Source organism: Molossus molossus, unplaced genomic scaffold (genome assembly GCF_014108415.1).
Source record: "Molossus molossus isolate mMolMol1 unplaced genomic scaffold, mMolMol1.p scaffold_m16_p_1, whole genome shotgun sequence".
NCBI lineage: Eukaryota > Metazoa > Chordata > Mammalia > Chiroptera > Molossidae > Molossus > Molossus molossus.
In genome coordinates this window covers 44,199,066-44,226,521 of record NW_023425344.1, presented here as the reverse complement: position 1 = coordinate 44,226,521, position 27,456 = coordinate 44,199,066, and the positions used below count along the sequence as shown (strand labels likewise).

The 27,456-nt window shown below is 37.3% G+C and overlaps 1 protein-coding gene and 1 non-coding gene across 2 annotated transcripts in view; one reads left to right on the top strand and one right to left on the bottom strand.

Moving 5' to 3' along the window:
- The window catches only part of ADGRL3 (adhesion G protein-coupled receptor L3), a 471,329-nt gene that overhangs the window by 277,971 nt on the left and 165,902 nt on the right, over nt 1–27,456 (bottom strand). The window lies entirely within an intron of this gene.
- Nucleotides 19,808–19,913, top strand: LOC118621749. The gene has a single exon (XR_004957781.1). It is a non-coding gene; the product is annotated as a U6 spliceosomal RNA (small nuclear RNA).

The following is a 27,456-nucleotide window of genomic DNA, read 5'->3' as shown; positions in this document are numbered from 1 at the left end:
ATAGTGCCTACTGATACATTCTTAGTAAATATCTCCTGAGTTAATATATAATTCAAATAAAGATGTTGAATTCTGTTTCTTGATATTTTAAGCATGTAGTAAAAATAAAACAGTGGTAAAAAAGAATCTGGATTTACTACATCAAATCATCTGTGCAAAGCATAATCTGGATAATATCTTTAAATATTTCAATGGACAAGGAGGGAAGTAAACTGTATAAGCGGTTTGTATCTACAACTCCTTAAACATAAAATTGGAGAGAAACACAAGAAAATGAAGAAAAAAAAATGTATGGATGGTCTTGAGGGTTAGTTTGGCCAGGAAAATTTATTGCTATAAAATAGCCAGTAATGATCTAGATATGCAGGCTGAAAAATACTCCCTTCTCTCTTCTTTGTAACAAGATCATAAGTAAATGAATTGTACGATGACAATTGTGTTAGGGCTTCAGGACCTCCTGTCATTTTGTCTGGCCCAATATCCTAAATTGTGATATTGTAGCTGTCATTATTCATTTGCAAACCTCTTTGGAACTAGTTTCTCTTCTTTTCTCTCTTTGCTTAATCCCAAACTATTTTGATTGTCCATTCAGTCTCTACAAATATATTATATATTTCCTTAAAGCAATTCCAATGTTGTCCTTTGTCAAACTTAACGTCATAAGCTATATCCTGTGGTTAGAGTAAATGACAAATTCAAACTAAGGGTAATTTTGCTCTGTATAAAAGGAAGAAATGGAAAAAAAAAAAGATGAGTACAATTTTCATTTCCCAACAGTTCATAAAATAGATATAATTTATAGTCATGTTTCTGTTTAGAAAATAAGATGTTATGAGTTCTACTCGTATCTGAACCACATGTAAAACTTTTCAGTTGCGTTCTCTAATTGGGAAAGGTGTGGTCGAGCAAGCACACGTGTGCAAAGCCAAGCTTTTTCAAACTGCGCTGAGAGTTACAGGCAAGCAAAATTGTTGTGTGTCAAAAATTGATAGTGCCATAACTAAGAAGTATGAAATTGTATCCAAGGCCAATGTAGCTTAAATTTTCTTTTAAACTGTAAGTCATACAGCACATTTTCTATCTACAATTTAAATATTTGAAATGAGGAGAATGCTATAATCCAATAATACCTCTCTATATTTTTGTAATAAATAAAAAGCCACTTACAGGGAAAATAAGATGGCTATTAGGTAAAAAATAATTTATAAACAAGTATTTTTCCACTGAAATATAGCATATTTTAAATGGAATTATTTTCTTGGTTACATTGGCTTAGACTATTAAAATACATCTGTATACTCTTATTATAGGGGCAATTAGGTAAATGGCAAAAAGGCAAGCTAGTTAAGTATTTAAAAAAACAGTCTTGGATGAAAATTTGCTGGTGCATCATCTACAAACAAAATCATTTATAAGTGGATAACCAAAAATTCACAGTAATACTTTATACTTGTATAGCAGTTTATAACACAAAAAAAGTTTTCACATGAATCACTTGATTGAATTCTTCAAGTAACATAAATGGAATCTCCCTGAGGGCAGGCACTAAGTCAGTGATAAGAACATTCATTAAGCATGTACCACATGCCACATATTAGTTTCAAGTTTTATGTACAATACTATTTAATCAACTTACAACAACTTTATGTGGCAGATATTCTCACTATCTTTACTTTTCTTTCTTTCTTTTTTTTATAATCCTCACCCGAGGACATTTTTTCATTTTTTGTTCAGATAGAGTGGGAGGGAGAGAGAGGAAGAAAGAGAGAGAGAGAAACATTGACATGAAAGGCACACATCGAGTGGCTGCCACCCACATGACCCAGGACTGGGGACAAACTGCAACCGAGGTACGTGCCCTTACGGGAACCGAAACTGGGTCTCTCTGGACTGCAGGCCACTGCTTTAACAGCTGAGCCAAATTGGCCAGGGCTCATTACCTTTACTTTTCAAATGAGGTGACAGATACTAAGATATGTAGCTATTTAAGTGCTAGCACAACAATCAGACAAGAAGAAGAAATAAAAGGCAGCCAAATGGGAAAGGAGGAAGTAAAATTGTCCTTCTTTGTAAATGACATGATATTGCACGTAGAAAACCCTAAAGACTCCACCAAAAACTACCAGATCTAATAAATGAATTTGGCATAGCAGCAGTATACAAAGTTAATATTCAGAAATCAGTGGCATTTTTATACACAAATAATGAACTATCAGGAAGAGAAAGTAAGAAAACAATCCCATTTACTATTGCAACAACAACAAAAATAAGGTACTTAAGGAGGTAAAATACCTATATTCAGAAAACTATAGGACATTGAAGAAAAAATAGAGGAAGATACAAACATGTGGAAGCATATACTGTGTTCATGGATTGGAAGAATTAACATCATCAAAATGTTCATATTACCTAATGAAATCTATAGATTCAATGCAATCCCTAGTAAAATATCAATGATATATTTTACAGATCTAGAACAAATACTCCAAAAATTTATATGAAACCAAAACAGACCCTGAATAGCCTCAGCAACCTTGGGAAATAAGACAAAGTGGGAGGTATCACAATACCTGATATCAAACTATACTACAAGGCCACTGTACTCAAAATAGCCTGCTACTGGCATAAGAACAGGCCTATAGATCAATGGAACAGAACAGAGAGCATAGAAATAAACCCATGCTTTTATGGTCAATTAATATTTGACTAAGGAGTCAAAAGCATACAATGGAGTAAAGACAATCTCTCCAATAAACTGTGTTGGGTAAATTGGACAGGTACATGCAAAAAAAAATTAAACTAGACTACCAATTTAGACCATACACAAGAATAAACTCAAAGTGGATAAAAAACTTAAATGTACGTCACAAAGCCATAAAAATCCTAGAAGAAAATATAGGCAGTAAAATCTCAGACATCTCTTGTAGAAATATTTTTGCCCATATTTTTTCCCTAGGCCAAGGGAAACAAAGAAAAAAATAAACAAATGGGACTGCATGAAACTAAAAAGCTCTTGCATAGCAAAAGAAACTATCAACAGAATGAAAAGGGAACCTGCTGTATGAAAGAATGTATTTGCCAGCGATACATCAGATAAGAAATTAATTTTCAAACTATGTAAAGAACATATACAACTCTACACCAGGAAGACAAAAAATCCAGTTTAAAAAATGGGCAAAGTACCTGAATAGACACTTCTCCAAAGACAATATACAAATGGCCAATAGAGATGATAAATGTTCATCACTAATTATCAGAGAGATGCAAATTAAAAACCACAATAAGATACCACCCCACACTTGCCAGAACGGCTCCATCAACACATCAACAAACAAGTGCTGGCAAGGATGTGGAAAAAAGGGAACCCTCATGCACAGCTGGTGGGCAGATTGTTGCAGCCACTGTGGAAAACAGTATGGTGTTTCCTCAAAAAATTAAAAATGGACTGCCTTTGACCCAGTGATCCCACCTCTGGGAATATATCCTAAGAATGCCAAAACACCAGTTCAAAATAATATATAAACCCCCATGCTCATAGCAACATTATTTACAATAACCACAATCTGGGAATTGCCCAAGTGCCCATTAGTAGACAAGTGGAACTTATATGCATAACCCATAGACACAGACAACAGTGCAGTGAAGGCGGGGGTGGGGGAGTGGGGGATCAATGGGGTATAAAAGAGGGACTTCTGTAATACTCTCAACAATACAGATAACTTTTTAAAAAAGCTGTGGTAGCCCTGGCCGGTTTGGCTCAACAGTTAGAGCATTGGCCTGTGGTCCAGAGAGACCTGGGTTCGGTTCCCGCTAAGGGAACATACCTTGGTTGCAGTTCGTCCCGGTCCTGGTTGGGTCATGTGGGTGGCAGCCACTTGATGTGTCCCTTTCACATGTCTCTCTCTCTCTCTCTCTCTCTCTCTCTCTGTCTCTCTCTCCCCCTCCCCCTTCCCCTCCCCCCTCCTTCTTTCTCCCTCCCACTCTATCTGGACAACAACAACAACAAAAAAATGAAAAATGAAAAAAATGTCCTTGGGTGAGGATAAAAAAAATTTAAAAAGCTGTGGTATATTTATACAATGGAATACTAGATGGCCATTTAAAAAAAAAGGAACTCTTCCTTTTTGCAACAGCATGGATGGACCTGAAGGTTATTATGTGAAGTAAAGAGAAAGACAAATACCATATAATCTCACTAATATGTGGCATGTAATGAACAAATAAAGTGATGAACAAAATAGAAACAGAGGCATGGATACATGGATCAGACTCACAGCTGTCAGAGAGGAGCACAGTGCAGGGAACTCTATGAAAGCCGGTGAAGGGATTCATCAAAGGACACATGCATGACCCATAGACCATGACAACAGTGTGGTGATGGCCAGAAGGAAGGAGGAGCAGGGGTGGGTGGCGGTGGGGAAATGGGGATATCTGTAATAGTATCAACAAAGACAATACATTGGGAGGAAAAAAAGATGCGTGATTCTTTGGTTCACAAATGATACAGTTGAAATTCAAATTCAAGTTTTGATCTTATTTGCTATTGAAGCTCCAGTGCCCAGCACATAGAAAGAGTTCAATTAATATTTCTTGTGCCTCCACGCGATGATGAATGACACTGTTGTATTTTCAAAGAAAAGGAACTGAATGTCACACTTTTCAGTGTTATCAGTTCTGAGATTATTGATGCAATGCTTCCCTCCAAAGATAAAATAATAGAAATAAAAATGAGTTACTCATTTCTTTGCCAAAGAACCTTGATTTTCTTATGATCAGAAGCAAACTTGTGCTGAATACTTCATGTCCTATTAATTCTTATTGTTCTGAAACAGAGAAAATTTTCTCTTATTCCATTTCACACCCATCTAAATAAATAAATAAATAAATAAACAAACAAGACACAAAAGCACTTCAGTGTATAGAAATAAAACAAAATCTGCAAGGTTTATTAATTCTTTTTGTATAGTGCATATCAAAAACTCAGACATCTGTCTCTTTCTGTAAATACAGTGCAAATCCTTTATTTAATGAAAGACAGGGGTAATTGCTGCAGCTTAGCTTCTCAATTATGTTTTTCAAATAATACCTGTGCATCAGTGAATAAAAGTGCTGTTCAAGCACCTTGCATTGTAATAGCTTTATATAATGTGTCTCCAAAATTAACACCTCCTAATGAATTTCATCCTGGAGTGTGTAGATTGGAAATGTCAATAATTCATAAACTGCTTTCACTAGCCGCATTCTAATTGAAACACTTAAATACAGTATCTATAGATGCCACAGAAACTGAGATTACCTTTTATTTTGTAGTAAAATGTTCCATCCCATTGATGGATTCGTAAAATCTTTCAAACTGTTAATTTAGCCTTTTAAAAGAAAATGGTGCTATTAGGAGAGTCTTTTGAGAATCTACTGGAAATAGCTCTGGTAAAAATAATAATTTTTCAAAGCTATTATTGGTAAGGATTAAAGTCAACATTACACTTCGTTCAAGGATATACCTTTTTAAACTGATTTGTCACCAGTAGGCAACTACCATCGGGCATTTAGGATGGCTGAACAAAACACAGAGAGAAAGTCCCCTCAGTGTGGAAAAGACTATATATGTATATTTACAGATTAGATCTGTAGAATGCGTTTGTTATGTGCAAGGACCTTGGAGCTGAGAGTACGGAGACAATAATAAATGGTAGAATCTCACAGTTCATGAACACACACTATGTGAATAATCCACCTGTGGATTGTTTTATTTAATCCTCAAAGAAACTGTGAACTTGGTGGTACTATTATGAGTACGTTACAGAGGAAGACCTGAGCTCTGCTTTAGGGATGCTCACAGTCTAATAACTGGTGATTTCTGGTATACTTATTTACCAACAAGAAGCTATTTTTAAATGTTTTCAAAGGAACCCACGTAATGAGATTAAAACCAGACCAGAATAGAAGTGCATGGCAGAGTGAGGGGGGGTTGTTCAGAAAAGCTGAAGTTAGAAACACCGAACAGTTTGATTAAAATCAACTTTCTTGTGGAAAATATTGTCCATTTGTTCCTGAGAAATATATGGTATTTGACGGTTCCTATAAAAGTCCATGCATCTAGCTCTGGATAGGCAACGGAGCAGATATTCCAAATGATCCCAAAGTAATCCCAGATACTTAATAAATACTTAATAATTGTAGTCCCAGGGTTTGGGCACTGAAATACCTTCTGGGTGTCATTTAGTTCCAGCTGATATTTTACAAATAAGAAAAATGAGGCTAGAGAATTAATATATTAATCACAGCATTAAAAAAACAAAACAAAACTCAATAGAACTAAAAACAAATTATTAAGTATATGATATTTTTTGGATTCACTTACTTTTATGTATCCTGAGGGCAGGAGTGGCTATCCTAATTTTACTGATGAGATAAACCAGAAGCTGCAAGAAGTCAAGTTACTTTATTTCTGGCCAAACATTGTTCTTTAAGTCTTTGCCAGAACTCTTCAGGTCTTGTGACATTAATCTTGGCATTGAAAGGTTTTAGCATCACTTGGTACAAAAAATATGGGACAACAAAACCTACAGAGATATTAAGTAAGGAATAAAACCCTCAACATTCTGAGGAGCAGATCAGGAATCTGAGGGCTACTCCACACTCCAGCACCGGGGAGAAGTCTCCAGATACCCCACCCCACGCGGACTGCGTTCGCCCCAGCCAAAGTGCAGCCCCTATTTTGTATTTCATAATCCTCTGGTTAATAATAACAAGGTTACTAATACCAATATGACACCCACAATTGTAAACACAAATAAAATTAATTTCAGAATTCATTAGTAGAAGCTACAGAACTAAATCTCTTGAAAATGCATTTAGTTGTTTGGTCTTTGATAAAACTGAGATGCTAGTACCATTTCATCTGAATAAATCCCAGAGCTTTAGATTCATTAATATAACTATCCAAAAGTGTGTTTCTTATAGTATGTTGGTAACTGTATGCCCCACTCATCCTACTGCCAACCATACTCTTCACAGAGGTTTGTTCGTTTTCCTGGCATATACTCCGCACTTACAGCTATTCCTCAGCTCCTGCGCACACGGCTGCCCCGGTTCAGAACCCCCCGTCTCTTATTCCTTGGGTAAGCCAAACTCTATCTTTTGGTTCTAAGTTATTTTTCATGAGCACTACTTTATTTACTAACCATGCTGAATAACTCTAATTTCCACATCGTTTAGGGGGTGGTTTTCAATAATGTTCTGGTTCAGGGATTTGTAAACATTCTCTGCAAAGGGCTGGACAGTGAGTGCCACTGGGCGCCACATAGAGGCCATGGGGCACAGTGGTGGTTTCTTCCGTTTGCTGTTTTTACAGCTCTTAAAAAATGTGATTCCCAGCTCCTGAGCCAGCACAAAGCAACCAGCAGCTGTTTGCCCCATGGCCAGAGTTTGCCAATATCTATTCTTTATTTCACTCACACTGTCTCTCATGTACTCTTCTCTTTTGGCACTTGGTATTTTTACCTTCTCTCCGGTCTTCTGGAAGTACTTAGAGGCTCTTGAAGGCAAAGCGCCCTGTGTGATCTCCCAGGCATCTTCAGGTTCTAACTCAGTGGTTCTCAACCCTCCTAGTGCCACGACCCTTTACTACAGTTCATGTTGTGGTGACCCCCAACCATAAAATTATTTCCGTTGATAATTCAGAACTGTAATTTTGCTACTGTTATGTCTTAGGCGACCCCTGTGAAAGGTTCGCTTGAACCCCAAAGGGGTCGCAACCCACAGGTTGAGAACCCAACTCAATGTCCTATTGTAACTGCTGGTCAGCAAATGTTGGCACTGACATGCTTTAAAATCACAGACAAATGGCTCCGAATATGAACTTGTTTTTTTCAGTGATGTGAGCGAAGGAAAGGGGGCAGATCTTACTGAGGGTAAAGGATGGTTTTCACTTCTGCTAAGTTGGCACATGAAACCCTCCTGAGGCATTACTTCTTATCCCTCCATGGAGTCCATTATTCCTCGCACTCTCTACTCATGTAGCTACACTGCAAAATACTTGTTTTCAGTCAAATGCAAAGAAAGATTTTGTAATCTCTGTGGCATTTCTACTAAATGATACTGAAACAAGTTACTTTTGGTCACGCTTATTTAGAATTTACACTTTGTCAGTCTATATGCTGACTACTTGGTCTATGTTATTTTATTTCATCCAAACAACCACCACGCTGGGATCTCTGCCATCATTACACAGATGAGAGACTGACCACCGAGGCCCTGTAACTAGCCATCAGGAGAGTAGGTATCTGAAGTTCTGAGCTTATGCTCTTGACCTTGGTGCCATGCTCTCTAGCAAATAGGAAGATGATGATGACAAAAATAATGAGAATAACTAATATTAAGTAGGTGCTTCCAACTTACAACTTTTCCCACCCAGAATATAAAGTAACACAACAATGTGATAGCTTACTTCAAATGCCAACTAATTTGAAAAGTAGATCCAACTGACTGATGTTTTGGATGAAATCTCAAGTTGTAAATTCTGACTGTACAGTGTGAAGGGAAGTTTTCAATTTCGTAGATTTCTCAGTGGCCTCTTAACTCACAAATTTCTTAACATCAATTCTCCTGTGACACACGCAACATGGATTCATCAGGCCATTGTGTGGTTCCATGCTCACTGTGCCCACCAATTTTAGAGATGAAAAGAGATTTGTGATGGAAAATTACAGCTCCTTAGCAACAAAATCAAAATCAAATGCTTATACTAGGAAAGGAAGAACATAAGAAAAAGTTCTGGTGTGCAGCAGTACTATGGGAATGGATTTTCCTTCTTTTTGAAATCAAACACATTTTCTTCTACCACTGTAGCCCTGATGCCGTTTAAGCATTGGGAGGAATCGGCAGTCTCTCATGAACCTTCAGTTTAGTAAACTACACATTGTCTATTTGAATTCAGGGCCATTAAATTCTTGCAAAGTGTTGACTGCACTATACATAATATTGGTCCTGTCACTGAACAGTGTCCTCTTTCTGTTTTATAGCTAATGTAGCATTTCTCCACAGCATCAATAGATTAAAACATTTACTACCAGAAAAAGTATGTGAAATGGAACGAGCTCATTTGCTACAAGCAAATTCAATAAATCTGTCTAGTTCACTGATGTTCACTTTCACTTAAAATCGGTACATGTTTATTTTGCAAACTTCAAGAAGGCAGAGAGAGACATTATTTTTCAAGCAGCAATGTTCCGTTGTTAACTTTAACAAATGGCAGTTTAATAGGACCAGGTCTATACTTCTGATCTGTACTTGGAAATATTTAGAAAAGGGTCAACGAGGAGTATGTTAAAACTTTAAAAGATTCTATCTATTGTTTCTTGAGCTACAAAATTTACTATAGAAAGGGAAGGTAGCTTAGTTATTTGGATTTTATAATGTTAGTTTGATGTTTTTCCTAAATTCACCATCAGAAAAACAGGTCATTAACAAACCTTGTTTATCTGCAGTTGGACAAATAAAAATTTAGTCCCATATATTTTTCTTAAGCTGATAATTGAGAAATAAACAAATGTTTGAAAACAATCAGTACTTCTCTTGACAGTATTATAGAGAAAAAAATTACACTCTGAAGACAAACTCTTCCTTTCTCCAGTCCCTTCTGTCCTGCAGAAAATGGTTGTGGGTTGGGCTTATGTGACTGATTCCTTAGAGCCACTGTGACCAATTGGTCAAGCATGTGATATTTAGAATAGATGCTCACAGAAAATTCAACCTGCTCTCTCCCAGTTCTATGTGACAGTCACTTTATCCTTGCTTATGACAATACAATGAGAGAAAAATGTGGATATTTCTTAAACCAGATCATGCTCACAGCAATAAAAATCTATGCTATATCTTTTACGTACCCACCACAAGCACAAAATATCTCTCAGTAGATATATGCTAGAATTTCTATTAGGACACATTTGCTTTTACTTCTGAGAAGCTGTGTATAAATGAATGCCTTGCTTTCATTTTTATATACTATTTTCTTACACATAAAATTCTCCTTTTGCCCAAGAAAAAACAAGTTGGTTCTAGGGCCACTCTCTCCCGAACCATCTCTTCTGGAAGGAAACAATGATTCTCTTATACCTCTGCCCTCGAACACACTACCTATTTAATCCAGACTTTCACAATGTCCAATATGTTGATCTAAGATTGGGTGAAATCCCACTCTTCTGAGAAGTTGTCAACAACATGCTGTGTGACCCACAGCTCTCGGGAAAGCCTGCTTTTGATAGATAAGCCTTCAGAAGACCATCCTGCAGTGAAAGGGAGATTGCCTTGGAAGGTCTGGAGTACGACATCACTCCAGTTAGTATGTCAACAAGAAATGCAGTAATCAGTACGATGCCAGGGAGGAGCAGATTCTCTGTAATATCAGCCAACCATTCCAAACATGTAAATCTTACTTCACCAGCAAGATTACAGCTGCTCTCCAAGGAGGTAGATAATATGCTAAATGTTAGAAGAGGTGGCAAGATGATTAACATTTTGTCAACCAGATTTACAAAAGGCCACGTAACTGTTTCACGACACTGATTGATTAAATAGTAGCTGGTAAATACTTATTGATTGATGATGCCTACAAATGTCTTCAGTTACTCAAATATAATCCAAATGTCCCCCAGGGTATAGTGTCCTGATTTGGGATCTCCAGAAAGTACAAGCCAAGACAAGAATTTTGATGCGGGTAGTTGATTTGGAAGATGATCCCACGAAAGCAGTCTGAAGGAACAGGGAGAGCAGTACAGAAGTCAGACCAGCCACAGTATGTGTTATTATTGAAGTAGCTAGGGCTGGCCAGGAGAACCACATTCAGCCCAGATCTCTGAGAAACAGAGCACTGAGGCAACAGTGCACAGACCCTTCCTCCTTGGTGGTCAAGGACGATCTTCACTGGCAAGAACTCCCCTGAACACAAGCAGGTGGCTGGGAGTCAGTGGAACAAGCTACTGGCCTTGGAGAAAGCCTTATGGCAGAATCCTAAAAGACAACAGAAGCAGTCTGAGGTGAGAACTGGTAAATGAGGTGGGACTGATTGCCCATGAAATAGTGTACTTCGGGTCTGGGTAAAATCCAAGTTAAGCCTCCTACATGTGTGCAAGTGGCATTGTAAGAGGGTGTGTATGTGTGTGTGTGTGTGTGTGTGTGTGTGTAAACAGAACAGTACCTAGATCTTAATCTTTAACTTCATTTTCTCGTTAACTGACTTTTACGTTTATTTAGTAGCCACTTTAATTTTAGATACTGCCAAAGATATTGTTAACCTCATAGTTTTTTACATGGTAGTTTTCTTCACTCTCTCCAATAATTTTTTTTTTATTACTGCAATATTCCTACTTTATTTTTCTTACATCCTTTCCACTTACACTGGAGCTAGACGTCTAAAATTTACACATTCCACAGAACTTCTGCTGAAGGCACAGAAAGGGGGAAAATGGAACTCGTTGTGGCTGACCTGTCTCTTCTTATGTCAATCCTGGGAATGGGGAAAGAGAAAGATAAATCACTTACACCATGTATCCTGAGCTCACAAGCAGCTACGACCCAGCTGAGTCAAGCAAGCTTCAGCAGAGGGAAAAATTCTCTTCTACTACTGTATTTAACGCTATACTAACATTCTCTAAAATGTAGCCCTATCTTGGTATCCCTCCCTATATTGATAAGAAAATGTGTTTAGATAGATCTGCATCATAAGAAACTAATAAGATACTTCCTACATAAAAACCATTGCTGATTTTCTATGTTCTTGTATCTTCGTCTTTTAAAATGAATCACAGACAGGTACTTTAAGAAACTGCCTGTTGTTCAGTATAGTTAAAAGCTGTCCGGGATTCTTGAATACAAAGTATGAAAGAGACGAGGAAGGTTTGAAATTTCAACTCATATGCTTTTCATTTACTAACTTACACATAAAAAGTGATCCCTTGAAACATTTAAGATTGAGAGAACATAATTTAAATCTAGAACTAGATCAGGATTAATTAATCTAACAGTAAAATAGCAAGCCACTGAAATATTTATAAGCCATTTAAAGGCAAAGAATGTATGCTTTGATAAATACTGGCTACACAATATATACTTGATGATTAATAGACCTAATGAACATAATGATGAATTAATAAAAACTAATTTCTAAATAGAGATAGAATATACAGGAAAAAATACCTCACTCAGTGCTCATCGTACAAGAATAATTGGCTACAAAATGTTTTCTCGTTGAAGGAAATGATCACAAATAACCATTAACGACTGGCATAATTAATATAAAATGGCAGTATGTTTATTAATGTAAAATAGGCTCCATAATCAACCTAGTGATACAGTAATATGCACTCACATTTACATATTTAAATATTGATAAAGTCTCATCATTGCATGTATATATAATTACTTTTTAATGAGCAGGGTACTTGGCAGTAGCTGCAACATCAGTCCTCATCATCTCCACATACCTGGACGTTGTGCAACTCAGATACATATCCAGGATTAACTGACAGATCATCTTGAAAGCATAAGACAAGCATTTTTGTCAAAAAGGGCAACTTTAATTTTAAAATGACACATTTCAAGGCAGAAACTCAGAACATAAGTGTACGTGGAGGGAGCTGCATCAAGAGACAGAAGGAAACAGAATCACAGTGAAGAATCAGGCATCTCTTGCTTCCGTGCAGATGGCAGCCATCTCTTGAATTCAAATAGTGACAAGTATGTTCACATAGTGATAGCAGTTATATAACTGTGGGGACCATAAAGTGGATCTGAACATATCATCCTAAAATATGGAGCCTTGGCATAATAAATATTTAATCTGAAGAGCCCTGAGAGGCAAAAGGTGCGGGAAGGAATCCTCCACCTCCCTCTTCTCCCCTGAAGCAGGCCATAGGACTCTCTTGTGAGCAGTGTCCTCTCTACACCTTGAAGAAAGGAGCATCCTTATCTTTGAAGTTGGAGGGATGCTGGGAGGGATCCAAGAATAGGCCTGAGTTTTCTTCAATTTACTATTTTTAACTCATACCATTTTGGCAGATCATGTGTTTCCACAACTTTCTACTCCACATCAAACCTGGAATAAAAAGACTCGGGTTTACCCATTTCATTAGTCTTCATGGCCTCTCCTCTGTCACATAGAATTTATGTTATATTTTCATGATTCCCACTTATTGTCTTTTGTCATTCCACTCTACAGGGCCTGAGTGACAGAACACAGGAGGGTGGCAGGAAAAATAATTTTTTCCTCTTCTATAAACATAAGTAAAACTTGTTGGAATTGGATATATGGTATATATATGGTAAAACGGTCACAGGCATATACTGTTCGGTCACGTTCTCTGTGAAGGCTGGCAGTGGTGCTACAATATGTGTTTAGTGCATTACATTAATTTTTATCCATTCAGTGGAGTGATTTCTATATGCTTGGCAGTGCATTTAGCACTTTACATACAACTTCTCATTTATTCATTGTGCATCTATCTTCATGTTGCAGAGGAGGGACCGGAGACTCGGCAAAGTGACTGGGCTAAGGACACAGCTCACAAATGACAAGTTGGGGTTGCAATCCAGATTTGTAAGGTTCCAAAACCTATATGCTAAAAAAAAAACAAAAAAAACAAAACAAAAAAAAAACCTGCCTTACTTCTATTTGTGGGTATAACAGAATATAGAATGAAATGTAAATGTTAAATCTAATTTACTTTGCAATTTTTCCTAAAAATCTCAAGTATGTTTTTCATTGATACTGTTCAGTCAGTGGCATTCTACTTACTGAAATGGTGGTATCTATCAGTTCTAAATTTGTATTATTAGGGCAAAATTCTAAAACATATGTTTCAAGGTTCACAGAATCCCCTGTGCCAGCTGGCCCCTGACTTCAGTGACGGACAGAAAGGACAGAAGGGAGCACCGACAATCGTACATTCTTTACGTAGGAGAACTCAACACCGCAAGCTAAATATCATCTGTATGGAGTGCGCTAAAATATATTCTCCTGCTAAAACGGTCACAGGCATATACTGTTCGGTCACGTTCTCTGTGAAGGCTGGCAGTGGTGCTACAATATGTGTTTTGTGAGAAAAGCAATCCCTGAATGAAGAAAAGCAGTACTCAAAAAACCGTGTGTCTAGTTAGTGCACTGAAATTGGAGATTGGTCTTCCCCTAGACATAATGTCCACCTGTTGGTAATTTCCCTGGACAATCCACCAAAGTCTGTGTAATTTATGATACACCACAAATTCTTCACAGATGTGATGTCAAATTGTGATCAATGTGCTAACTTTACTGTTAATGCAGCTTAGAAGCACTGGATGGAATGGTAAATGCGTGGAGCCGTGGAGTCATGAGGTAGCGTGGAGTATGATTACTCAAATCCTAAACATACAAACAGAAAACCCAAACCAGCCAGATTTACCTAACATGTATGAGCTTTGTGTGACATGTATATAAGTATAGTAGGTCAGCAAAGAGTTATGTAGAGAGGGTAACAAATTAAATGAATATATAGTGCTATATTTGTGAATAAAATTTAATTCATTCAACAGAATCACCAAGAATCTAGTATTTAGATATGTTTTAAATATACACATATAAAGATACGATTTCAGGACCACTGATATTTACTGTAAGCATTACCTAAAATATCCTTACTCAGTATACAGTCGAGCCTTGAATAACACATATTTGAATAGCTCAGGTCCATTTAGATTCAATTTTTTTCCAGTAAATACTATACATGCATTTTCTTTTATAATTTTAATATGTAAATTTAAGAATAGTTTTAAAGGTCAAGATTGGATCAATGTCCATGCCTCAAGACCAACTCATTGGGTTTTCTTTTCTGTAAATATCACTTATTGTTCTCAACAACATCATTAACAAACTTTCTTTTAGAATATAGAAATATTAACTTTATAAAAGTTTTGACTCCAAAGCCTGGGACAAACCTACCACCCAGGCATTGCCTTCACAATTGCTTTTCAGGACAGTGTCTAGATATCTGGATAAGACGAAGAACCTACCACATTTTAAACATCCATAAGAGTAGCTTCCATTAAACAATTCCAGTTTAAAAAATAATATGCCTGTTTTCTATGGTTATCGTTTCAAAGCTTTAGCTCTAGCAAAACCAAGCTGACTATAATAAAAATGTGCTTTTTAAAATAAATGTTATCTAGGTGGTGGCATGCCCACACCAAATAAAGGTCACAGGGACTCACCAGTCACCTGGGGAGTCAGGTGCATTTGCCTACATAAACTATACTGTTACATTGTTTAATCCTCTATGCCCAAGTGTTAACGTCCCTGAATACACCAGAAATTTGATTGCAAACATTAATCAAGTTTCAACTAACCATTATTGGCAGAATTCAGATTTATCCACTTAAAAATAATTTAGTCAACATATATTTTGATGGGTGGTACTTTTTATTGGGAAGAATATTGCGGGAACAGTCTTTTAAGTTACATAGTTTCAAATGGGTTCAAATTCTGTCTCTATTACTCTGTAGCTCTGTTGCATTGGGTCAATTACATAATCTTTCTGTGCTTTAGTTCCTTGTTGTTAAAAATCAGTATAATTAAAGTCTCCACTTCTCTGGTCTTATTGTGAATCAATCCATCTCCCTCCCCCTATCCCCCTCTTCCTTCTCCCCTCTCCCTCTCCCTCCTCTCTCTCTCTCTCTCTCTCTCTCTCTCTCTCTCTCTCTCTCTCTCTCTCTCTCTCTCAAAGTATAAATCATAAACAGAATCTGACACAGAGGAAATGAGAGGAAATGCTTAACTCCTAGGTATTGTTGCTGCTGCTGCTGTTGTTATTCTATAAAAAATGGCTAACATCAAGAAGAATTAATTCTAAACACAAAACAAGGAAACAGAGAGTTTCAGTTTTTTAAATTTTGCTAAAGACATGACTTGCAGTCATTGAAATTAGGGCCAATTAGGTAACTTTTAAATGTAAAAGAAAGTACCATATTAAATATAAATTGGGCAAAAATAATGGGCTGACCTGCAGAAGCAGATGCAGATAGCTGCAAATGGTCAGGGTATAACATCAAGGTCAATGGCTCTGTGAATGTTCTGTGGGTAAGGTGGGGCTTTAACTGGAAGTTCAAGAATTGTTAAGAATGAAATAAGTGATTTTTTAAAACTGTGATAAATTTTACTTATAATAATATAAGTAGAAAGCATGATGTGTTTCCATTTTTATAGTTTTCCTATTCTTTTTATTTTATTTTTTTTCCTTTATTGATTTCACAGAGAGAGTAAATGAGAGGGAGAGAGAGACAGAAACATCAATGAGAGAGAATACTAACTGGCCACCTCCTGCATGCCCCCCCACTGGGGATTGGGTCCACAACCTGTGCTTGTGTCCTGACCGGGAATTGAACTGGCAACCTCTTGGTGCATGGGTCAATGCTCAACCACTGAGCCACACTGGCTAGACAAGTTTTCCTATTCTTACGTTAAAAAAATAAGTCTATGAAATTCTGAATTTTCAACTTAGAAATTTTTCATTAAAAAATACCTAAGACCTTAAGAGTTTAAACAACCAGTGACTAAGTAAAAAATACCTTTCAAAACATTAACAATAATCAAAGCTTTCTTGTTAATGATAAAGAAAGGAAAAAGAAATCACCCTGCAATTGCAATTAAGGGAAGGAATTTGAAAGGTAAGATTTATTACTTTGATACATTACTTTCCTTAGAATGAGACAATTTATTATGGTTCTAAATCCCCCTACATCCCAAATGACACTTAATGTTGGCACGGCAACCACTTTCCCCGGTGCCAGTGTAAATGTACATGATATTTTTCATGAGTAAACATGAAAATGTCAGCAATGCTGAACAAAAGGGAGATAGCAATTCGGGAAATAAGCCAATCACTCTGTGCCAAATGACCCACGGACTGTGAATTTCAGAAGGGAATGTCTAAAATCTGCGTAAGTTCAAGGCAGCATTCTGAAGGAAATTTAGTTAAATTACACTCTCTGGCCACAAAAGAAGGGAAAGACTAAAAGTGAGACAGGATGACCCACACTGGGTTTGAAATAAATTGATACAAGCACGGACATGGTGAGTGAAACCCTCTGAGGCGCCTGTAACCGGGGTCCTGTGAGGCTCGTGTCCGATGGCCTGGAGAACTGGCACCAGGCAAAGTGCTCGACCATTGTCTCCTTGCTCAGCCTTGTCTCCCACCCTGAATGGCCTGCCTCGAGCCTATAGGTTAACTCCCATCTTAACTATTCATATTCCAGAGGCTCCATGCATAACCCCCGCAGGGCCAAACCCTAAGGGACAAATTCCAGCTGCAACAGGCAGATATAAAAGACACAAGCCCCAATTGAGCGCGGCTTCTAGGACTCGACCCCCGGAGTCTGTGAACCCGCCCGGAGTCCACCCAATAAAGCCTGATCCCTGTTTATTCGGCTGATTGGCTCTCCAGTCTCTTCTCTGTTTTATTCGGCGGCGCCCCCGATTCCTTACAGCTCGCAGCAGGTATGCTAGCACATACGGGCCTCTCCTCAGGGGCTCTCCGAAAGTGGGTGATCTTACACACCACGGGGCACACGCTGGGATCCATAGGAACAGGGATAGGACATGAAACTCTGGGGTTTTCATTTCTTTTCCATCATTCTTCTTCATTTGTTTATGATATATATATATATCATGCTAAAAAGTATTGCTAAAATGTGATTAGACAACTAAAAGTATTCAAGCCCAGCCCGTGTAGCTCAGTGGTTGAGCATCGACACATGTACCAAGAGGTCGCCGGTTCCATTCCCAGTCAGGGCACATGCCCAGGTTGTGGGCCCGATCCCCAGTGGGGGCCATGCAGGAGGCGGCCAATCAATGTTCTCTCTCATTGATGTTTCTCCCCCTCCTCCTCTCTTTCTCTCATATCAGTAAAAAAAAAAATTTTTTTTGAAAGTATTCACACACTTGAAAAAGTTAAAGTAACACAGCCTTAAGGAAATCGAGGTCAAGCAAACACCTTTAAAATTAGTTGAATATATAGTAATAGTTACCCATTAAAAAGATATCAACTAATTGTTATTAGTTTTGTTAAATCAAAACTCTCACTCAGTATTTTACTTTTCTTTGCAAGTATTAATACCTATAAAAGGGCATGTTGCATGGAAATGTTTACTTATTGGTAAGTGGAGAGACTATGAGGCATTTTTTTGGATCAATTTTAGAGTTGCTATAATATCAAATACCAAAGCCTGGGCAAACTTGACCTTCTTTAGCAATTATAACTTTTATGTTCCCATTAAAATCCTTCAGCCAGTAATAGTGTTGCCCCATGAAGCATTATTAATTAGATTTTGAAAACTATTACACATTAGGTCTTCTAAAGACCTTAGGTATTAACCCCAAAGAAAGAGTATCCTGTTCAACACCTTTGAAGCAGGCAATTGTGAGCCCACAATGGCAGCTGACCACCCTCTAGAACACAGATACTATTCTTCATATTTTCTCCCTTCTGGTGTCTGAACAAACCTTTTTATGTAAAAAAACGGAAATGGTTAAAATAAACATCAATGCAAACAACCGAAACAATGTATCATAAAGGAGCATCTCACAGCCTGGTGGAAGAAGGGGATGGGATGGTGACAGGGTTTGGTCTTTTTTTAGCACCCATTCTCTGTCATCTGCCTCTCTGAGTCACTACCCAGCAAGACTGTCCTAATTCACTCTCCCTGACAATAGAGAGAACAGTCTGGATGTCTATCTCTTTTATAAATTGGTCCACTTTTCCTAAAACTATACTCTTTCTTTCCGATCGTGGGCATTTTAACTTCAAATTCAGAAAGTTATTTTCAGATGTCGGATGGATAAACAGAACCCTTTATTTATGCATATTTTTAACTGGATAGATGTCTCCCACAAGCTGTTTATATAGAAACAATTAAATACTAAGTTCCCAGCAAAACCCTTTCACTTCTCAAGCTTAGTAATGGAAAGAAACGTTTGTATTTACTTAACAATTTATAGTTCCAAAAATACTGTCTCACTAGGGTTGTAAATGGATCATGCTTCTTAGTCAAGAGTAGGATAATGAAAACAAAACAAAACAAACAAACAACAATCAAGATTTGTTGAGCTCTTTGTGTGAGGTATATTCTAACATTTAAATTTATTTAATGCTCACAACAATTTTATAAGGTACATACTACAGTGATTCCCATGTTACTGATGCAGAAATTGAGGTGCAAAGAAGTTGAGGAAATTACTCAAGAATCCAAAGCCTCTATGATAAAATGATTTCACAAAATAATAAAATACAAAGAAAAGTTGTGGAGAAAGAAGAGGACACAAAAATGCCTTTTGTAAACATATTGGTAACACTAGGTTAGGGCACCAGCAACATTCTCGAACGAATGAGACGGCTCCTGAGTACCCCCAAATGAAAATGAAATTACTTACAAATTATATCAACTTAATACCACCTTCTTTATAGATGGAAAATCAAGAAATGCAGGAATAAAGATTTTACTGGACTCCCTATGGTTTTGACCAAGTTTATGCTGACATACAAGTAGACGGATTGTAGAAATAAAAACAATAGTGATGATTTATTTAAGAGGACTCAAAGCTGTACCCAATGAGCTGGACAAGCCTATTAACTGTACCCAAAGAGATCCCCAGGTCAGTTCAACCTGGACAATGGTTTCAGTGGCTTTCATGAACCTCTGTCCTCATGAAAGGCATGGAAGTAAAATCTACCGTTCATACAGACCCAGGGGCTCTAATAAAGAATAAGTCTGGTGCTCGCTTTGTGTGTGTGGCAGCACATATACTAAAAATCTGGAAAGATACAGAGAAGATTAGCATGGCCCCTGCACGAGGAATGTTCCATAAAAAAAGAGAGAGAGAGAGAAGTCCGAGTGAGTATCTGAGAAAATTTTAAAGGCCAGGCAGGAATAAAGGGCAAGAAGGAAGAAAGCTTATAAATGCAAATTCTAAAGTAAAGTTCTATAATAACCTTGAAAAGGTGTTCTATTCATGTGTATAGGTTGTAGGGTTACTAGAAGAATAACAGAAATTCACGTAAACTGGATCAACTGACTGAAACTCCAAGGGAACGAGCGCTGACCGTCCTGCCAGGAGAGAAAACTGGGTCATGGGCAGGACACTCACGTGCTGTTCTGAGCAGCATATTCTGGGTGTAATATCATCTAGGAGACCAGTCAAAGACCAAAACAAGATAGGAGTGGGATCTAGAAACCATGAAACAGACAAGAAAACAAAACCCCGACTGGAGTCATTTGCAAGAAGAAATGATCCGCGGCCTGGTGCCCCCATCGTCCCCGGTAGTTCGGCCCTGTGCCCGACCTGGCTCGAGGGTTACTCTGCCTTACCCTGTTATTCTAATTCTACAAAGCCAGGATTTTCCGTCGATTTCATGACTTTTCTTCATTTTCTCTCCTCAATTTCTATGCCCAGATTTAAATTTTTCTTTTATCTCCTCATCATTCCCTTTAACATTCCTGAGATCCTACTAATTTGAGTGGTCCTCTTTCGGATTCATCATCCTATAGCTAAGTATGCTTATTTTATTTAACTATTTTTTTTTCTTTATTGAATTTTTTAGAGAAAGAAGAAGGGGGAGGGAGAGATAGAAACATCAATGAGAGAGAACATCGATTGGCTGCCTCCTGCATGTCCCCCACTGGGGGGTCAGGCCCACAACCTGGGCATGTGTCCTGACCAGGAATCGAACCTGTTGGTGCCTGGGTCAATGCTCAACTACTGAGCCACACTGGCTGGGCAAGTATTCTTATTTTGTTAAAATTATGTATAAATATGAATTGTTCTAGGTTAAAAATTAAAGAAGATGATGCCTAAGCAACTGTAAAGTTAATACCTTCCTTTAATTAATTCCCTGTACATTTATTTATTATTTATTTATTTATTTATTTATTTAATTTTATCCTCACCTGAGGACATTTTCTTTTTTTGCATTTATCTTGAGGAAGAGAGAGAGGGGAAGAGACAGAGAAACATTGATGTGAGAGAGACACAATGAGTGGTTGCCACCCACATGACCCCAGCCAGGGCTGGGGACAAACTGCAAGCGAGGTACATGCCCTTAGCGGGAACCTAACCCAGGCCTCTCCGGTCTGCGGGCTGATGCTCTAACCGGTGAACCAAATCTGCCAGGGCTGATTCCCTGAGCCTTTAGTGTGCAAATGTATGTTGAGTTTCTGGAAGATGCGGGGAAGGCAGCAGCGACAGCCTGTTACTCCGTGTCTTACAGGTGTGCTTGACAACAGATGGAATATTCCACCCCACCCCCAGCAAAGATAGTCTGTGGATGACTGGATGACGGTCCACAGAACAGATGAGAAATGCTGTTCTACAAAATTCCACAAGCAAAAGTGTGCTTCATTTTCTGTAAGGATTTTCCCCCTAGTCTTTGTGATATTAGATTCTTTCCAAGATTTTCCATTAACTGCTTTCAACTTTGACTTTCCTTCTCTATATACATCTTCAGCTTGTTTACCTTCTCTAGTCCTCTAACTTACTAAACTTTGTTCTATACCTTTTGTTTAGTTATTTTCAGATACCACCACCATTCTCAACGTGTTAGGTGTCCCTCCATACAAATGATTCTCAAATGTTTCGTTCCTTCCTCCATGACAGCACAGGGTGTGACGCGATGACAGAAGACGGTCACCCCTCTGGTCTCTACTCACCAGGTCTATGGTGTTGAGTTTAAGCAGTATTTGCTTAACAGGCTTTGAGAATTAAGTTAGGTTTCAGATAAAATGACTCAAATTACTTCATAGCCATTCTTCTTTCTTAACCTAACTCTTGTCTGACCCCCAGGGTATCAATGCAGATCACTGCATATTTCAGCAGCACCTCAATATGCTTAAGACTTACTTCGAATACCATATCACTGAATTTTGTAAGACAACATTTCTTGTGTTTTTAATATTTTATTTTAAAATAATGGCATCAGTACTTTCACAATCACCTTGGCTCAGAACTCAGTTACTGACTGTGTACTGCAGTCACGATTTTGTGAGTTTCTGTCAAGTTTTCTTCAGCACCTTGCCCCATCCCCTGTCTTCCCATCACCGCATCAGCACCTGGGTTCGGTGGGAATTGCCCGACATCTAGACTGTGATATTCACCTGCTAATCCAATTACCTGCTTGTTCTTTTCAGGGTCTAAGGTACACTAAATGCAACAGCCATAGTGTTCTCTAAAAATTGTTCTGATAATACTTGTATCTTCTTTTCTTTTATTATTATTTTTTATCCTGACCCGAGGACATTTTTTGCATTTATCTTTAGATAGAGCAGGAGGGAGAAAGGGAGGAAGAGAGAGAGAAGCATTGATGTGAGAGAGACACATCGAGTGGCTGCCACCCACACAACCCCAACCAAGGCCAGGGACAAACTGCAACCGAGGTACATGCCCTTAGTGGGAACCGAACCCGGGTCTCTCCAGTCCACAGGCCGACCCTCCAATCACTGAGCCAAACTGGCCAGGGCACTTGTGTCTTCTTTTAAACTGACATTTAAAGGCACATCTTTCTTTAATCAAACTTGCTGTTTGGTTTTCTACTGTTCTCTAATGTAACATCTATTTAGGTTCTGTAATTGAATTAAATTTCTTCTTTGATATTTCCATTCTGTAGTACTTATGAGACTATCAGTAGTACTATAGTTTTTATGTAATTATTTCTTCCATTAGACCACAAGCATTCTGACTAGAGAAACAATGTATTACTCACATTTGTATCCTCTTTATCACTTTCCATAATGTTTGTGAAATAAATGCCACAATATTTGTGGATTTATTTGCATACATTTTCATGGATTATCTATTAGCCTCTTTCTCCATTGTTGGTCATTTCCTCCTCAAGTGATAGTTTTCTTTTCAGAGCTCTTATAATACCTTATCTAGCCCACATGAAATATATATAATCTTACTTTCTGAGCACAGATCTGAACTTTCCTATCAGAGTATATGTTATTGCAAGCATGAGTTTTTCACAATAATTTCAGTTAAGCAACTTTCAAGTAGTTTCTCAATTAATGGAATAGCATATTTTATTTTAAAATTCAATAAAATCAACATTATTTATATAATTGCATGCATTTCTATAAGTGACTGTTAAGTGTTTAGGAAATACTGAGCATGTGGTTAAGAGATAAGAACAAAAACAACCAATATACATTGCTAGAAATAAAAATCCTAATGGGTTTTTCTCTTTTCTCTCTTCACTCTCTTAAATCCCCCATTTCACATTCTACTATTAAAAAAAAAAAATACAAAACCTGGTTTAAGCTTTTCAACAAACTTCTTACATTCCTTTGGAATATATTTGGTATTTAGTTTACTCTTCTGTTTTTCCATCATTTTATTTTATTTTATTTATTTTTTATCCTCACCCGAGGACATTTATCCACCCTTTGTTCAGGTAGAGTGGGAGAGAGACAGAGGAACAGACTGAGAGAGAGAGAGAAACACTGACGTGAAAGGGACACATCAAGCAGCTGCCACCCACATGACCAACCAGGGCCGGGGACAAACTGCAACTGAGGTATGCACCCTTAGTGGGAACTGAACCCAGGTCTCTCGGGACCGCAGGCCAATGCTCTAACCACTGAGCAACCGGCGAGGGCTGTTTTTTCATCATTTTAAAATGTTCATTACATCATACAGAGTGCCCTCTTAAAATTGCTTTTGGAAAACTCAGCCTTTCTCCTTCACCTGATCTTTCCATTTGTAAACTGAAGGAATCCTTCCCAGCTTGGGGCTACCTCTCAGAGATGTTACAAACAGTAACAAGGTCATGTTTAAAAGTGCTCAAGACTTCTTTAGATGGAAGATGTTACCAAGTGTAAAATATCATTACCATTTCTGATAGGATTACACTCCGAATGGGAAGGTATAAATGGGAGTCCCTAGAGAAGAAGAACACTAATGGTTTAAGTGGGATGCTGAAGCCTCAAGATAAACTAATTTAAGTCAAAGCTCCACAGTTAAAAAGTAATTTTAACTAGATTAAATAATGACACCCATTGCGTAAGAACTGTCTGCCATTTACATAAGATAAAATTTTAAAGTGGATTTTCTGGAAGTCTATGTAATATGCAATTATCTCATTTTATAAGCAGGGGCTGGCATCAAAGATTGTGATGCCCAGTGACCTAGTGGAGAATTACACACCAAAATGATAATATATAATCACACATGTTTCTTAAGATAACCTCGCATAGTACTAAAAATTCTGTACATAATTTATTTCATGGAAATTTAAAAATAAGTATATGAGAATGTCATAAGAACATGAATGACTGTCCTAAGAACTTAAATGAAAATATTACAAGAACTCTCCCACTCTGGAAGGTCAGTCACTAATCATGTTTTCACTTTAGCCTCAGCTTTTCACCCAGTGTCTAGCCTATAGCACTGGAAATTAAGAAATGTGTTTTGAATGAACCATAAAGTTTATAAGCGTTACTACTGTATCACTTCATATAGTCAAGCAGGTTTTGGTACTGATGCTTCAAAGGAAGAGTCAGAAATCCAACAGAGAAAACTAAGATGAGTAACTTTCTCTTCTACGGTTTCTCTTCATACCAGTGGGATACCCCCTGAAAAGTGCTCCTTATAAATATCCCTCCGTACCTGAGAAATAATGGTATAGATCAGAATGATAGGCTATAGTCTACTGATCTCTCCTGGGCTTTATGTGGCAAAAGTATCTTTGGGGTTTAGTGGTAAATAAAACAGGTGAAATTAAATTAGTAGGTGAGGTTCCGTGCCAGTAGAGTAGGACCTCGGACAAGAGTTGCTGCAGGAGTTCTCTACCTACTCTGCGGGTTCCGAAAGGAGGGCACTGGCTAACATTCAAAGACACAGCAAAGTTCCCGAAGGTCAAACAATGGCCCGCTTTTGGAGAATTTAGAAATGCACATAAATCCAGTGTTTTCTTGCAAAAACCTCTACCATCTCTACTTCTTATAGGGAGATCTCTGATATTTCACTGAACTCTTTCATGTTCCTACTTACTTTTCTCAGTTTTCAAATAATATCATATATGTTTGATTTTAAATGTTTATGAGGCCCAGTCCATGTGGCTCAGTGGCTAAGTGTCGACCCATGCACCAAGAGGTCACATGTTGGATTCCCGGTCAGGGCACATGCCCAGTTTGTGGGCCTAATCCCCAGTGGGGGGTATGCAGGAGGCGGCCAATTGACGTTCTCTCTTATTGATGTTTCTATACCTCTCCCTCTCACTTCCTCTTTCTCTAAAATAAAAAAAAAAAAAAAGAAATTAAAAAATAAAAATTTCTCCCTACTTCTATATACTATGGTATATGATATTTTATTTTATTTTACACATCTAGTGCCATAATAGCTATTTGGGCATTCATATTACCTCACCTATTTGGTGATAAGCTTTTTAAAAAAATACTGAGTTTATTTCTGTAGTCTTTAATTAATCATTTAATCTATACTATTAAGTATCTACTAATTTTGGAGAATGTAACACATAATAGAATATGAATGAAAACAAATAATATATAGTCCCTGACCACATAGAACTTGGGAGATACATCACTTATTGTTCATGTGGAAGGCATTTAATGAATATTTGTAGAATGTACATGAAAAACTTTTTTCCTGTGGCAGTTGTGATGTTAAGATATAGTGTCTGTTGTAATTATAATTAAAATATAAGCTAGTTGGACTTCAAGTCTACCAAATAATTAAATCACTAGAATATCACTTAAATCTACAGTAACAGTGGTAAAAAAGGAAATAAAGTAGATAATTAAAATGACATTTAATCTACCGTTTTCTTAAGGAAGCAAAATTAACAGGAAGAATAAATATCACTTGCAGGGAACTGCCAACTCCTAGACAGCCAAAACTCTGTCCTAGAAATCACACCAATTTCTGGAACAGGATATATCCCCTAGCTTTGTGGATTGAAATCAGATATAGGTTCTGAATGATACATTTAATCAAGAAATTCTATCCTATACATACATACAATGGAATATGATGCAACCATGAAAAATAATGAAATCTTGCCATCTGTAACAACATGGATGGACTTACAGAGTACGGAGCTGAGTGATATAAGTCAGAGAAAGATAAATGACATATAATTTCACTTATATGTGGAATGTAAAAAACAAAATAAGCAAATAAGCAGAAGAAACAGATATGTTCATAGATACAGAGAACATTTCGACATTTGCCAGATAGGAGGGGGTTGGAGGAATGAGTGAAAAGGTGAAGGGATTAAAAGTACAAATTAGTAGTTACAGAATAGTCATGGGGACATAAAGTATAGCATAGGGAATATAGTCAATAATATTTAATAACTATGGGTGGTGTCAGATGGATGGTAGATTTACTGGGGTGATCTCTTTGCAAGTTACTATGTTGTACACCTGAAACTAAAATAATATTGTATTCCAATTGTAATTGAAAAATAAAAATTAAAAAGATTTTTCTAGTCTGGTCAGTGTGGCTCAGTGGTTGAGTGTTGACCCATACACCAAGAGATCGCCAGTTTGATTCCCGGTCAGGACACATGCCCAGATTGTGGGCCATATCCCCAGTGGGGGGCATGTAGGAGGCCGCAATCGACGTTCTTTCTCATCAATGTTTCTATCTCGCTCTCCTTCTCACTCCCTCTTTCTCAAAAATCAATAAAGAAAAAGAAAATAAAAACACTTAAAAAAAAAAAAAAGATTTTCTACCTCAAAAAATTTACCACCCAATGCATATGTTTTGTTAGAGGTTTCCTTTGTAATAATAGTTATCATAAATATAATTAATGCCTGTTTAAATTTAAAGATGTTTTGCTACACCAGAAAGAAAACACTATAAGGGCAGAAAAATGAGATTTATATAATAGGTACCTGGATTATGAATAAAATGTACAAAGAAGATATACTGTTTTAAAGTTATTATCACCTGCTTGGTTCAGAAGTAATTTTGAGAATTATATAAGGTATACATTTTTTTTTGCTCAATATTTGAAAAAGAATACTACAGATTTTCATAAGCCACTTAGAAAATAAATACCATACTTAAGACCTGCAGACATGACTCAATCTTTTAGCATTAGGAGACTCTTCAAAATTATTAACTACCTTGACAAAAATGTGGACTTCCTAATGCTCTCCTAAGCAGACTTGCCGTATATTTGTTTCATATTACTGTAGATAGTCTCTACCAAATTTCACAAGATGCTATTTAATATCAACCTGAAGAAAGCTGACACTACCAGTTCTTCCTTGCCAAATATTGGAAAATCTAATTAAATAGACATTTGACTTCAAGAAGGCAATGTTGAAAACTAAATAAACTTTATCCTTTTAACCTTATTGACTGACCAAAGTAACACGAAAACATCAATACCTAATTCACATTGAGAACTCATA